This window comes from Triturus cristatus, chromosome 1_2 (assembly GCF_964204655.1).
Source record: "Triturus cristatus chromosome 1_2, aTriCri1.1, whole genome shotgun sequence".
NCBI classification, from domain to species: Eukaryota; Metazoa; Chordata; class Amphibia; order Caudata; family Salamandridae; genus Triturus; species Triturus cristatus.
The window spans coordinates 1,108,876,830-1,108,892,861 of NC_140580.1; the positions used below are offsets into that span (position 1 = coordinate 1,108,876,830).

Consider the following 16,032-nt stretch of genomic DNA (forward strand, 5'->3'; position numbering starts at 1 on the left):
TATTAGGGATACGATTAAGCTTAATCAGAAGGATATAGTTAAAAAGCTCTCTTCCCTTATAGAACGTTGGTCCCCCCTTCTCTTATCCTGGTGGGGGAGGCTCGCCACTATTAAAATGATGCTTCTTCCTATAGTCAATTTTTACCTTTCAATGCTTCCAATCTCCCTTCCACTCTATTTTTTTAAAACTATAAACCGTATTTTTACCTCCTTTTTATGGAATAAACGTAAGGCGAGGATTTCTCTCTCCCGTCTTCAGCAACCTAAAGATTTGGGTGGAGTTAATTTCCCTAACATTGTTCGATTTCACTCGGCTTTTACTCTGAAACAGATTTGGCCTTTTCTATCTGATTTGTCTGACCCCCCTCTAACAGCCTGGAGTGCTATAGAACTTGCGCAGCTCTCGCCTTTCTCATTTGTTACGGCTGCCCGGTTATCTCATCCTCCGCAACGTTTTCTTACTCCTATCTTTAGACACTCCAAGGCACTTGCCCTTTCTGTCTTTCGCTCTTCCCTCTCGCAGTTGGAGTTTCATTCCTCAATCCCAATTTGGTATAACAAATCCGTTAAGATTAATCACAGAGCACTTTTTTGGAAAGAATGGATAGATAAAGGCATCATTACTTTCGATTCCTTACTTAGCAATAATTCCCTGCGCGACTTCTCCGACATTTGCGACTCTTTTCACCTCTCTAATGCCCACTCCTCCCAATATCCCTTGCTCAAAAACTCTTTAGATCTCTTTATTTCTCAGGGCTCCTCACTCTCTACTATTGACTCAACCATTTTCCCTCTGCCGGACTTCTCTATTCCCCTTAAAGCTGCTGCTATTTATAAGCTACTTTCCTGTTCCCCTGTAGTAAGAACCAAGTCCAAACTTGAACTCTCCTGGGAAATGGATCTAGCCCAAGAGTTTCCCCTTCAAGTTTGGAATTCCTTGTGGTTAAAGTTGCACACTGCTTCACGTTCTGCTAGCACCACACAGACTCTGTATTTTTTTTACAACAAACTTTTTTTTACCCCTTCTGATTTATATAGTTTCAAATTAATTGACTCTAAAAAATGTTGGTCTTGCCCCTCTGAGAATAGTGACTTTTTGCATATGTTTTTTCACTGTCCGTTGGTTAAATCCCTTTGGTCCCGTATTTGGTCTAAACTGAACGATATCTTAGCTACTGACCATACTTTTGAGATTGTCCATATTTTTTTGGGTGGTATGGCTCCTATATGGAATGTTTCAGCCAATGTACGTAAATTTATAGACTTGTATATAGCCATTTCTCTACAGATAATTACGACCAATTGGAAAGATACCTCCAAGATCTCATATAATGCATGGTGGAATCTACTATGCCATCACCACCGACTGGATCGTGCTTTTGCCACCACTGTACCTCTTTTGATCAAAAAAGATCTGTTATGGTTGCCATTAACTAATTTTCTCTCTCAAACTGTCCCTTAAATAGCTGTTTTTATTTATTTTTCTTTTTGTTCATGTTATACATACAGCTTCATCTAGTGTATTTATTCATTTACTAGCTTACGGTATTTATATGATGCTTATCCTGTATAATGGTTGCATTTCCCCCTCCCTTCTCCTTCTTCTCTCCTCCTCTCTTCTCTACCCTCCCTGCCCATTAATCAAAACCTTAAAATGCTTTTTACCTAAGTATATTCTCTACCTTTCTATTGGCACTTCTTTCAGACTGTATGATTTCGTTTTTTTCTATTGTTCTATTACATTGCCTTTGTTTCTTTTTTCTGTACTGATGTTTTACTTGGATTGTGATTTTTAATAAAGCTTTCTAAACTTAAAAAAAAAAACGTTAATTCACAAATAAATGCATTTCTTTTATTTACTACCCTATAACACCACACCAAAAACAAAATACTTCAACATTTTAAATTAAATTTACTTCCATAATTAACATAATTATTAAACAATTAGCATAATAGTATTAATAAAAAAACTAATAAACATTAATTGACTACACACACTTTAACACTATAATATCCAGAAGACACACCTAAATTAAACTATAAAATAATAAAACAGAATTAAAACTTATTTTAAAATGAAAAACTATTAGAATTAACGACTAATAATAAAGTAATTACATTGTATTTAATACCCACCCTTTACACCTTTAAAAGTAACAGCACACAAAAAATAAACAATTACCCAAAATAAATATCAAATAATTGACATTAATTGACAAGTATAAATGAATTAAATACAATTTACTTTCTACCCTGTACTCCTATTATCACCACAACGCAGACCTAAAATCAATTACACAATTACCATAATAACATTTTTATGCATTTAATTATCAATTAACAAACAAAATAATGAAAAATAAATTATTTACATAAACCCCTTTACCCCTATAAACCCCAATACACACACCTAAAATAATTACACAAATACCATAATTAATTACTAATAATTATTTAAAATTAATTAACCAATTATTAATTCATGAATTAAAAATAAATTACTTCACACCCTTTACACCTATAAGCACCACAACTCACACCTCAAATTAATTACACAATTACCATAATTAATTACCAATTAATTAATTAAAATGAATTAACAACCCATTATTAATCAATTAATAATAAATTACTGTACACATTTAAAACTATAAAATCTCAATTAACCAAATATTAGTAGATAAAAAGTAATCAAGTAATTTAGGAAAATTAAATTACGTCCCACCCTATTTCCCTATAAACCCACAACCCGCTACGGAACTAAAACGCAAAATTCAATTTTTGTATGTTTATAACTACTAAACATTTAACACATATATTAAAAATACGAACAATTCTTATACAAAAAATACATTGCATACATATAAAATATATACTAAAATTCATAACACTAATTAAAAAATTATATTTTTGAAAACTAATATTTCGCAAATGATAAAAAACACTTTGATATTTTTAAAATTGATATTACTTACCTTAAGTCGATATTCTTGACCACAATATTCTTGTTGTTGATATTTCTGAACCACGATATTAATTACTCGATATTTATGCAACTCAATATATTTTACTCGATATTCTGTCTGCACACCCCTAGTGACAAGTCAAGCCACATAGAATATATGTGTATTTAGGTGAGATGCTTATCAAGCCAACAAACAACAGCACAATAGAAAATAAAGAAGTTTAATGTCTGCGGCCAGTTGAAGTAAAATCTATTGAATAAGACAAGACAAATAAAAAGTGTTGATTTAAGAGCAAGGAAGGATTCTAAAATTGTCAGAAATGTCCCCATTTGGAAAAAGTGATAAAAGTGTCATGTTAAGTATCAAGGAGAGCCTAGCAAAATGTAAAATATCAGACAAGAAAATATGATTGATCACTAACCACTGGGATAAGCAAATCTGAAAACTTTGTAAAAAATTGACATCACTGATGTGAAAAATAATGAAAAAGCTAAAAACAGGACTGCCATAATGTTGACTGCATCTTAGGAAGCCTTAGTTGCTGACTTTCAATCACTCTTGGTTGAATATAACTGTGAGTTATTTGTTGCCCTGAAGGAGTTTATGGTCTAGTGTAAAAAATGTTATGGAAGTCAAACATCTCAAAGAGAACAAGCCTGGAAGCTCTCTCTGATACTGCGTCCAAAAGCTCGGATGGTCACAGCTTGCGATATCAGTCAACAAGAAAGTATAAAGAAGCACTTTTTAGGTTAAAAAACAGAATATTGTGACCAGGTTTGGCCTCCAGAAGCTTCTGTGGAGTTCTATGTCACAGGAGGCCCAGTACCTAGATTCTCCAAGTTTCCCCCTATCTAAATATTGAGGTTTCAAGTTCTGTTTTAAAAAGGTGGAAACGAAGTTCAGTCTTTCCAGTGCTTCCCAAGCCTTCAGGACAGGTCTACTGTGACCGCGTTTGTCTACTTGAAATGATACGTACAGATAAGGCTTTGCAATTGGTTACAAACCACTTCATAATTTCTTCAGCCAATTTATCTGGAAATCCAGCAATAAACAGCATGTTCCTTTGAGCACACAAGGCATTTCCTAAGCTACAGTATGCAGAACAACAAGTCCTTATACAGGGAAATCACCATTTCCTGTCTATATAGGCTGAACGTACCTGAAGCCCAAGAAGGAGATAGACACACTCCGATCCAGACCCAAGAATGTTTCAATAGAATTCGAGTGGATGGTTTGAGCGGTTCCCCCAGTATTTCTTTTCCAGTGCAAATGGAATTCCAGCGTATTTGTGGTCTCAAAACTTGAAAAGTGAGAAGGTAGCTCACCAGAAGCGAACAAATGTAAAACAATGTACCTCTAAAATGCACCTTCTTTGCCACGCTGATATTTTTCATAAATTATAATAATTAATCAATTTACTGGAATAATCTCATAATGTTACAATTCTGCATTGGGCAAATCTCAAAGACCTTTACAGTGAGGACATAACATACTATTTATTAATCTAAACTTGTCAGCGTCTGCGATATGAGCTCTTACAGGACAGGCCAGACCCACAGAAGCAATACCTCACTGAAGGTGTAGTGGTGAGCCTGATTAGTAGAATCCAGTCCCTAGTAGACGTCAAAAACCAGGGGCACAACTAGCAGAAAATCCCAGGCAGAAGACTTTCTCACTGTAACTAACAAAGGAAAAATCCCTGAGGACACATTTTAAACTGACCTCACAGGATGCTTCACTCCTGATTCGGAGTCATCGCACTAGTACTAAGCACCTCAACTCACACCCAAAGGAATCCTGCTAGTATAGATAACTCAAGTAACTAGTAGCTGCTATCCTAGTAAAAGCACAACAAGGAGTTAAGGACATCCTAAATTTAAGATGATTTATTTGTAATAATGAGTCATTCGCTAGAGTGCATCATAGATGACCGACTTGAACATAAAGGACAAAAGGCCTTCCTGGCACTTGTGACCATCAAGTGCATAAGTCTCATGAATGGTTCACCAAAGGTAAAGGCTCCCCTATTTGAGCGGAGGAGCGCCGCCCCAGGCCAGAGCTGAAAAAACAAATGGTAATACAGTGAATTTATTACCATTTTATTTTTCAGCAACTGACCCGTCCTGAATTGGGTGACAGGACAGGGCTGATCCAGTGCTGGCGAGTTGCAGCAGAGAGCTGTGCAGGCATGTCTCTTTGGCCCACCATCTTACGACGGCCAGCCAGACATGCGCATTTTAAACTTCTCAAGACAGCTGGGTTAGAGAAAGCACAGGCCTCCAGTGCTTTTGAGAGCACCTAGTGATGCTGCTTCAACCAATCATAGCGCTGCTCTCATGTTGGTGAGAGCAGCGCCAGGATTGGTTAGTGGAGTCGGCTGGTTCCCTGGAAGAGAGACGCCGGGCAGAGGAGTATGTCACGTCTCAAGGTAAGTGTGTTTCATTTTTTTTTTGCATCCCTACCGCCACCCACCAATCTTGGTACATGGCAGCTGCCACTGAAAAGTTCACCACAAAAGTAAGAGTAATGGGATATTTGGTGGCTCCAAGACAGTAGGGAAGGGGGTAGGGTGGTAGGTGGCGTGGTGCCACAAACAAAGCTAAGCATAGCTTTATATCTATTTTGTCAAGATACAGGTAAGTGGATTTAAGAATGGCAGGCCTACACTTACCTAAAATATGCTTACTATCACAATATTTTGCTAGTGGATATTTGGACAACTATATTGTTGCAAGTAAGTATTAAAATCTCGATATTCTGAAAGAAACCAGATGCACTTGACTTGCTATTTAGGGCCTCTGTCACTGCCCTCTGAAAAGAGATTTGATGAACCCATCAGGAGGAAAATAAGATAATTATGGTTCCTAGAGCTTAGTTACCTTTCTGTGGTTTCCACACCTTTTGTTTTCTCTGCCAATTCAGTAGTAGATAGGAGGTTGTTTAGGGCCTTATGGCAGTGGCGACATTAGGATATTTCTTCCATTTCTATTGAAATGGGTCCCAAAGCTTTATGGGCCCCTTCTCCATGAACATCTGTGCCAGAGGTGGGACACAGCCTGCAAAGCATCACCCACTGGACTCTACCTGCAGGGAAGCTGAGAGTGGTTACACTGAAGGCTGATGGTTCCCTTCGTCCACTAGGGCAGGGATGGCTCCTCCGTTTGAGCGGAGGAGTGTCTCCCTACTCAAATGACCCCAGAGACGAAAAATAAAATGGTAATGACCATTATTTTTCATTCCCCCAGTCCCGAACGGAGTGTCAGGACAGGGCAGGGCTGCCAGTCAGCAGCAGCCAAGAGAGGAGGGCCCTTTTAGTTTAAAGTGTGCATGTCTTTTTGGCCGCCTGTCTTGTAATGGTCAGGCACCAATGCGCACTTTAAACCTCTTAAGATTGCTTGGTTAGAGAAAGCAAAAGCCTCCAGTGCTCTTCTGAGCGCTGATCGAGGCAGCTCCCACCAATCCTGGTGCTGCTCTCATGCTGGTGAGAGCAGCGCCAGGATTGGCTTGGGAGTTTGGAGCCTGCCTGTCTCGAGGAGAGAAGACCATCAAGTAGAACGTCGCACTCGCAGGTAAGTTCTTTTATGTATTAATGTATTTTTTATGTCGCACCTGCTCACCACCCTCGGTGCATGCCAGCCGCCAATGCTCTAGAGGTGGGTGTGTGGGAAGCTGCAGGCACAAAGGAGGGTGAGGAGCACCATTCATTGTGATTTGTCCTACAGAGGCCTCACACTTTAGTCCATTAAAATGTGCATTTGAATGGAAATGTGCATCTGTACTACAGGTGAAAGATACGGGTGCGATTGTCTCGTGGAAACCAAATCATTTTTTCATTCAAAGTTGTGTCATCTTTCAAACAGCATGATTGCTTTTTAATCTTATAAAACATGTCCATTTCTTGTGGGGGTGCAACATTTAAATGTATGCCTTGAATGACAAGCTCCGTGCCGCTTTTGCGGGTGCCTGTACGTCCGCAGACATGTTTTACAGATTTTGAGTGTTTGAGTGTGACTTTAAAACACAATCCGCAGGAGTGCAGTGAGTGGTGTTTGGTGAGAAGCCCGGTCAATGGTTTCGTAATATTACTGTATGCAGTGGAGTTCAGATGATTCCTTTCTGAGTGTTCACATGCAGGTTTGTGTTGTGAGATTGATAAACAGGAGGGATGCTAAAAGTAACTTTGGGATTCAAATAGGGTCATTCCATGGTGCCAGATACGCATGATCTGAAAAGAGAGCTGAGAAGGATTCACAGCAAGAGGCTACAGGAGGAAAGATGTCATAGCAGAGAATTAGTGGAAAAAATGATATTTTAGTAAGAGGTACATAGTGACATCGACCAGTGATGAAGGCAGGATTTGATGCAAAGCAGTCGTCATGGGGGCAGCAGTCCAGACCATTTGTCTAGTTTGATAAAGGATGCATATTAAAAAAACACATTTAGACAGATAAAATGCTAGTCTGAGGGCAAAGTTGATGTATATGCATTTCAGGAAGGGCCTGAACTCTGAACTCACTGGCTTTCTTCCAACTTACATTCTTGTGCGTGAGGACAGCAACAAAGAACATTGAATTGGGCCTTCCATCACAGACCGGACTCAAACTCATCCTCACTGCTCTATGTTCAATCAGTAAATCAATCAACAGCATTAGTAAAGTGCAACACTGTCACCCCTCACGGTATCTGGGCGATCTGTCTCCATCGATAAGCCAGGTCTTGAGTCTCTTTCAGAAGTCTGCCAGCGAGTGGGCTGTATGGAGCCGGAAGGGAAGATCTTAGCAGCGATATGAAAGGAGCGGCCACCGTGAGGGCAAGTGAGGAGGAGTGCAGGTGTCTAGAAGGTTGGTGGAACTTCAGTTGATTGTTTATGTAGGCAGGTCATAGGCCATGGAGGGCTTCGTAGGCATGTGTAGGCATGTGTGAGGATCTTGAACTGGCATATTTTCTGGATGTAGAGACAGAGGAGGTCTCTTAGGTGGGGTCAATGTGAGTTCCGTTGGGGAGGTCCTGGGTGAGTCTGGCAGTGGCATTCTGTATGGTCTGGTGTCTTCTGAGGAGCTGTGTGGAGATAGCAACATAGAGGGTGTTGCTGTAGTCAATCAAGGCAGCTGGTGATGAGGGCCTGAATGACGGTCTTTCTTGTGTTGTTTGGGATTCATCTGAAGATCCTGCAGAGCATGCAAAGTGTATGGGAGCAGGTGGAGGGTGTAACAATAAAGCATGTACGAGGTAATCTTCTTTTAAGCATGTTTATTCCAGTAGCAGGAACGGCCCCCAGCCGGCAGCCTCACCAGCAGTCACCGTCTCCTTTCCAGAACCGTACAGTGTTCTAGAAGCAGATACACGGTGCATGCATGCAATTAAAGAAACATCGCTATAACACATCTTCCTTTCCAATAAAACATTCAGTGAACTTAGAATACATAGTAACTGAGAATTAACAAAGTGAAACATGAAACAAAATTAACACAGCAATTCATAAACACTTATATGACTATTAACCCCTTCCCCGCTCATGACGGAACCGCTCCGTCATGAGCCACGGTTGCCGTGTGCTCATGACGGAGCGGTTCCGTCATGCCACGACCGTTGGCGGCCGCTCCGCCCACGCGGCGCTGTTTCCCCGCCTGTGCGGGGGGACAACGCAACTGGGCGGAGTCATGACGGAACCGCTCCGTCATGAGCACAGCTCAACCGTGGCTCATGACGGAGTGGCTCCGTCATGAGCACAGCGCCACCGCGCTGCCCCCCCCGCACCCCCCAGCGCTGCGGCGGAATTCCCGCCGCAACGAAGGGGTTAAAGAAAATTGAATTTAACAAAACAAAACATAACAGTAAACATTGGCATATAAATGATAGAACATAATGTAAGCTAAAGACAAACATAAGCTTCCAAGTATCTGGGTCGGAATTTATCTCGTAAACTTGGAATCCTAGATATTACTAAAGGTTTGCCGACATCTTTACTGCAATTCCGCAACCACTCTTTACATTCCACATCGTTACACTTGGTCACTCTTCTAGTGTTTCACCATTTACCATCATCCAATTTTACAACATTCCCCCTTACTTTAACAATCCTTTTTGGAGTGGCTAACTTGAAACAACCCTTCCTTTGAAGATGGTCATAATGCACCCTGACTAACATGCTTTTATAAGAAACTTTACATTCTTTCTTCAAATTATCGTTGTGACTTAGTCTATATTTAGTTTGATATTTGCCCACATTTTCACGTAATACCTTGTAATTTAGTTTAAAAGAACCAGCTCTCGCCATCCATGCAGGAGCAGCAACAGTGCACGGCACTCTACCTTTCAAAAAGCTAAAAGGTGTAACTCCAGTTGCAGAATGAGGTGTAACACGATAATTCCACAAAATATCTTTTATTTGATCCCTCCAGCACAAATTACTTTGTCTAGCCAACTGAATATTTTCCCCAAGAACAAGGTTGAAATGTTCAATCATTCCATTTCCCCTTGGATGGTAAACTGGAGTTCTACAATGTCTGATGCCCCATTTGGTCAAAAACGTACTAAATTCTTCAGATACAAATTGAGGACCATTGTCCGTTAAGATTTCTGCAGGACAACCCTCACGCCGAACAATGTCTTCACAAAAAGCAATAATATTTTTTGATTTAACTTCCTTTACAAATCCTACTTCAGGACATTTAGAAAAAAAATCCATTAAGACAATTGCATATTTCTCATCAGTTCCAAAACCTTCAAAAGGACCGCAAATATCCATCGCCAACCTTTGCCATGGTTGTTTAGGAAAAGGAACAGGGCATATCGAAGTCAATTGAATTTTATGGGACTTATCACTACAAGCACAAGGAAGGCAGTCACGTACACATCTTTCAATCTGTAAGTCCAGTCCTGACCACCAAATATCCATTTGGGCTTTTTTTTCATACCTGTCATGCCACCATGTCCCTCATGGAGCAAATTGATAATTCTTTCTCTTAAACCTTTTGGCACAACCAATCTTTCATTCCTTTTAATTATGCCATTGCTCACTGATAATTCCTCCTACACACACTTAAATGGCAAGAATTCATCTTGTTTATCCCAACCTTTGTGTATGGGAAGTACTTCAATGAGTTTTCTTAAAGCAGGATCATCCAATAAAGCTTCCTTCCATTCCTCTGCTTTAATGGCAACACCCCAATCATGTATGTCAGCAACCATCCACTCCTCATCATGCATTTCTTCACCATTTTGTAGCGGTAATCTAGATAAACAATCCACATTAATATTCTGAACACCAGGCACATATTTAATGGTGATCACATATTCTTGAAGACGGTTTAGCCATTTTGCTATACGAGGGGTAGCCCTGCTCGCACCAGACCTAGTGAATAAATCCACTAAGGGTTTGTGGTCCATTCGCAGTTCAAATTCAATTCCCCAAACAAAAATTCGAAAATGTTGAATGCTCCACCAACAAGCTAGTGCCTCCTTTTCGATAGTTGAATATGTACATTCTGCCCCTTTCAAGGTGCGTGAAGTGAAAGCCAAAACCCTTTCTTGTCCCTCGTGAACTTGCATGAGTACCGCTCCAAGAGCACTATTGCTAGTATCAGTTACTACAATGGTTTTGTCCTCAGGATCGAATGGTTTGAGTGTGACAGCATTAGCAATGGATTTTTTTACATTATCAAAAGCTTGTTGATCTTCATTAGACCACCTAAATTTGACCCCTTTTTTTATGAGTTCCCCTAAAGGACTTACTCTGTCCGTAAAATGATGTACACATTTTCTGTAGTACAAAGCAATGCCCGAGAAAAGATCTTAATTGGTCCTTATCTTTAGGAGCAGGAGCTTCAACAACAGCCTCAACTAATTTCAGTTTGGTTTAACACTGTCAACAGTAAGGGTGTGCCCCAGATAATCAACTTCTTTCGTACAAAACTTACATTTTTCTAAACCAATGGTTAAACCCGCTTTTTCCAGTTTGAGTAACACCATCTTGAGAATATCATCATGTTGGTTAATATTTTCACCCCAGATCAACACATCGTCTTGGAACACCAAAACATTTGGCAAATCTTTCAGGATGCTTTGCATGACTCTCTGGAAAACTGCGGATGCAGAAGCCAGACCGAAAGGCATACGAATGAATCGGTAAGCACCTTCATGTGTGATAAAAGATGTTAAATGTCTGGATTCTTCTTCTAACAAAATCTGATGATAGGCATTCGATAAATCAAGTGTGGTGAAATATTTTCCCCCTCTCACACTGACTAGATTTTCATTGATCCTAGGTAAAGGATAACGTTCAATCCCAATACAATTATTCAAAGCTCTGAGATCAACACACATCCTGATTTTGCCATTGGGTTTCTTGGCTATAACAATGGGGCTTAACCATTCCGAGGACTCTAGGGGTTAAATTATTTTCTCATTACACAACCTTTGTAATTCTTCGTTCAATTAACCTCTCAATGCGAGTGGAACGTTCCTAACCTTGTGTATTTTGGGTACAGCATCATGTTTTAGTAATATGCAGTGTTTAAATTTGGAAAGACATCCCAATTCTTTCTTGAATAAGTTGGGGAACGCTTTGGTCCATTCATTCTCGTTCTGGGATGCAGTTACTAATACTTGCTTGGGATGATTTGGGTCTAATATTATTCCTAGAGCCTTCTGTTCTCTCCAACCTAGCAGAGACCTCCCTCTTTCAACAACGTATACTTTGCAAACAGTTTTCCTAGTTTGATAAATTAATTCAGTTTTAAAAAAAACCTACACCTGGTATTTTTTCACCACCATATCCTTCAAGTTCAACATCAGAAAAGGATTATTTTTTAGAACCGTCTTTCTCCCATGTATTCTTGTCAATTAATGTAAAGGGATAACATGAATCCACCCACATTAATTCTTCAAATCCATTTATGATAATATCACATTTTGGAGGACGATAAGGAGATGTAGGTTGATCACTTTTGTCATCTATTACCATCACTTCAATGCTGTCATCATCGTCACTATCCATTTCATATGACATAAAAGTATCTTTGTTCACCATGTTTACAGAAGTCCTGCACCTGGAATTTTGACCATGCTTGCAAGCTCTGGAGAAATGGCCAATTTTTTTGCATTTAAAACATGTGCTATTTAATGCAGGACAGTCAGGAAACCGAGCAGAATGTCTAGTACTACCACACCTGTAACATTACTTTGTTTTGAAATTTGATACTATTTTTGTTTTACACTAGAATCAGTATTATTTTTGGGCACAGGTTTTTTTACAATGCAAACATCACATGACTTATCAGCATTGTTATCACATTTAGTGGTTTCGTAACTTAATTCCATAACATATAAGGAGGTATTCTCGATGCGTTGGGCTAATTCCAGGATTTTTTCTAAGGTAGGGTCTTTGAGACTTGTAAGTTTTTCTTGAATCTTGTTATTGGAAGTTCTGTTGATCATTTGGTCACGGATGATCTCATCTCTAAGTTCACCAAATTTAAACAATACAGCTAATCTTCTTAGCGCAGCTACAAATTGAACGATTGATTCACCTTGGCTTTGAGCACGTGAAAAATATTTGTGACGTTCTACAACAATACTAACTTTTTTCCCAAAATGTACTTCTATTGCTTCCAAAGGATTTTCAAAAACATCTTCATCTTCATCGGATTCGGAATCAACATTTCTACCTCCATAGTTAAGGTTTTTAACACTTATCTACCCTTGACCCTAAGATTATGCTTTAAAATGGCCAATTTTCTTTTGGATACGTAATCATCACCGCCAATTGCCTCTAATTAGGTGATGAAAGCTTCTTTCCAGTCCTCCCATCCCATGCAAGGTTGACCAGGATGTTCCAAAAAGATAGGAGGTGCAGCAATGTTATGGGAAGTCATAGTTGAGGTGGAAAAATATTATACTACAATGAATGAACAAGGTCACCAAAAATTACTTGAAATGGACAATATTGCTAACGAATAAACATGACAATAATGAAATATACGTTATTTCAAAGAAAGCATTTCCCAGTAATTAAATAATGTAGATGTGCATATCCTATACATATTAATGTAAAGTACGAATGGTTGGAAAAGAAATCAGAAAACATTTTTGCTGTGCCAATCAGCGCGTGTAACTGCCCTTTTTCCTTTATCAATCAGCGCATTGGTGCATTACACATTGTTGAATTATAGCTGTGCCTGTCGGCGTGATTCACTGGCAGGCCGTAGGCAGCTTTAAAGTAAAATGCACTTACAGTTGAGCTGTGCCTGTCAGCGTGTATACTTGAACAAGGAAAAACAAATAAGTTAATTCGTAGCTTGAAAACGGCTCCGTAATATTGCTGAGGACATGCTTCACTGGTTATTAGGCAACACAGAATGACTCATTGTCTGCCGCACATTGCAGCAAGAGCGGCTCCGTAATATTGCTGAGGACGTGCTTCACGGGTTACTAGGCAACACAAAATAACTCTTTGTCTGCCACGCATTGCAGCGTGAGTGTCATCACATGGTTATGGACGTCACTTCAGAAAGACGTAGTGGTGAAGACGAGCTCGAGGCAGAGCAGCCAGGCAACAGTCTTCGCGATCAAAATTCCAAGTAAGTACCTCGCGCTGCTTTGGTAAGAGATGTTGCGTGTGGTAACGGTTATCTCCTTATAATTATAGTTAAAGTTAAAGGTGTGCTATTTCAATTAACAGTGTTAGTGCGCTTAAAATGGGCTGCAAATCACTTGCCTGAAGGTTGAACATACTAGGTGAAATCTCACCCTCCGGGACACTTCTTCGAAATCATCTCGGGGGCACGAACAATACGATGGAGGTCAACTCTTCCACATCACGAAGACCTTTTTAATGTAAACATCCCAGATCGTCGCCAGTGTAACAATAAAGCATGTACGAGGTAATCTTCTTTTAAGCGTGTTTATTCCAGTAGCATGAACAGCCCCCAGCCGGCAGCCTCACCAACAGTCACCGTCTCCTTTCCAGAAACTTACAGTGTTCTAGAAGCAGAAGCACGGTGCATGCATGCAATTAAAGAAACATCGCTATAACAGAGGCAACAGCATTGACCTTTCATTTCATAGTCAGTTGACTGTCGAGGAGGATGCCGAGGTTGCGTGCATGGTCAGTCAGTGTGGGTGTAAGTCAGCATCTGCAAGCCACTAGCTGTGGTTCCATGCGGAGGTGTTCTTCCCGAAGATCAGTTTTGTCGGAATTGATTTGGAGACAGTTGTCTCTCATCCATTTGGCTACACTGGTCATAGCAGAAGTTAGTTTTGGTGTTGGAGGGATACTTGATGAGTGAGAGAATCAGTTGAGTGTGGTCTGCATAGGAGATTATGTTGAGTCTATAGAATCTGGTGACGTCTGCGAGGTGGTTCATTCAGACATTGAACAGGGTGGGGCTGAGGGCTGATCCTTATGGTATGCCACATATGATGTCTTTGGAGGCAGAGGTGAAGGTAGGCAGTCAGATGCTCTGTGTACATTCTGTAAGGAAGGAGATGATCCACTTGATGCCGTCTTGCTGTATGCCTATGTTGTAGAGTCTGTTGATAGGGTGTTGTGGGAGACATTGTTGAATGCCACAGACAGCTCGAGGAGGATCAGGGCCACAGTTTTCTCCATAGTCGAGGAGTGTGTTGATGTCGTCTGTGGCGGCAATCAGCATGGTCTCAGTGCTGTGGTTGCCATGGAATCCTGATTGTGAGGCTTCGAGTTGGTAGTTCAGTGAGTTGTTAGTTGATGGCTTTCTGAAGTACTTTGGCCGGGTCATGGAGCAGGGAGATCGGACAATATTTTTTTAGATCGCTAGGGTCAGCTGAGGCTTTCTTTATGCTCAGACGTGAGTCCCTTGCTCACTTTGCCACTGGATTCAAGCAAGCCTGGCTGAAGACGGCTGAAATGCCAGAAACCAGTCCTAGGAAGCTTGTTTCCGGTCCAGGGAAGGCATGGCTTGGCAGTTCGGGCTGGACTGTTCCCATGAGGCACGGGGTCAGACTGATTTGCATATGGCCATGTTTGAACTGGGGTGGCAGAGTGGGCTAAAGAACGGTGATGGATCAAACCCAGATCTGTTGACTGGGTGTGAGTGTTTGATTGGTTCTGATGCTCCGTCCATCACCACCCCCTTTTGTACCGCTTTGTTTGCCATAAGTTGGCAGGGTATGCTCAGACGTGAGTCCCTTGCTCACTTTGTCACTGGATTCAAGCAAGCCTGGCTGAAGACGGCTGAAATGCCAGAAACCGGTCCTAGGAAGCTTGTTTCCGGTCCAGGGAAGGCATGGCTTGGCAGTTCGGGCTGGACTGTTCCCATGAGGCACAGGGTCAGACTGATTTGCATATGGCCATGTCTGAACTGGGGTGGCAGAGTGGGCTAAAGAACGGTGATGGATCAAACCCAGATCTGTTGACTGGGTGTGAGTGTTTGATTGGTTCTGATGCTCCATCCATCACCGCCCCCTTTTGTACCGCTTTAGGAGGGGTCTGACATGTCTGTGTTTCCATCTGTCCGAGTTGGTTGCTGTGGAGATGGAGGTGCTGAGGATTCTGGTGAGTTGCGTGCTGATTGGGTTCATCACGAGGTTGTAGAGGTAGTGGGGACAGGGTTCAGTGGGCACCCCAGAGTGGATGGTAGACAAGATGGCTGAGGTGGTCGGGATGATGAGCGCAAACCAGGTGGTAATGGTTTGGCAGTTGTTTGCTGGTTGGTTGAGGTCATTGGGGTTGAGGGTGGTGGGTGCTCAGACCATGTACATCTCTAAAATTACCACAAGTGTGATGAGCAATGCTCTACAAAACTTCATGAACCTATATAATATATTCACTTTATTGTTACAACAATGAATTATTCATTTCTTTTTTTAATTCTAAAAGAAATATTATGGAGCTCCAATGCAGTTTCATAAAGTCCTGTTTTTGTGTGTTTACCAGTGTATCAATTGTTCAAAGAAATTTCCCTAGAAGCTGCACTGGTTCACTTCTCAGGCTCGATTGACCTCACTTGAATTGTTGCCTCTGATCTGGCTTTGGGTTGTACTCTTAGCCTTTTACTGGCCAAGGTAACACAATACATGGGCCACT

At 40.8% G+C, this 16,032-nt stretch overlaps 1 long non-coding RNA gene across 1 annotated transcript; it reads left to right on the forward strand.

Moving 5' to 3' along the window:
• The first annotated feature begins 10,975 nt into the window (after window positions 1–10,975).
• Window positions 10,976–13,835, forward strand: LOC146868767 (uncharacterized). The gene is made up of 3 exons (XR_014966421.1): window positions 10,976–11,093; window positions 13,440–13,546; window positions 13,648–13,835. It is a non-coding gene; the product is annotated as an uncharacterized LOC146868767 (long non-coding RNA).
• The last annotated feature ends 2,197 nt before the right edge of the window (window positions 13,836–16,032 follow it).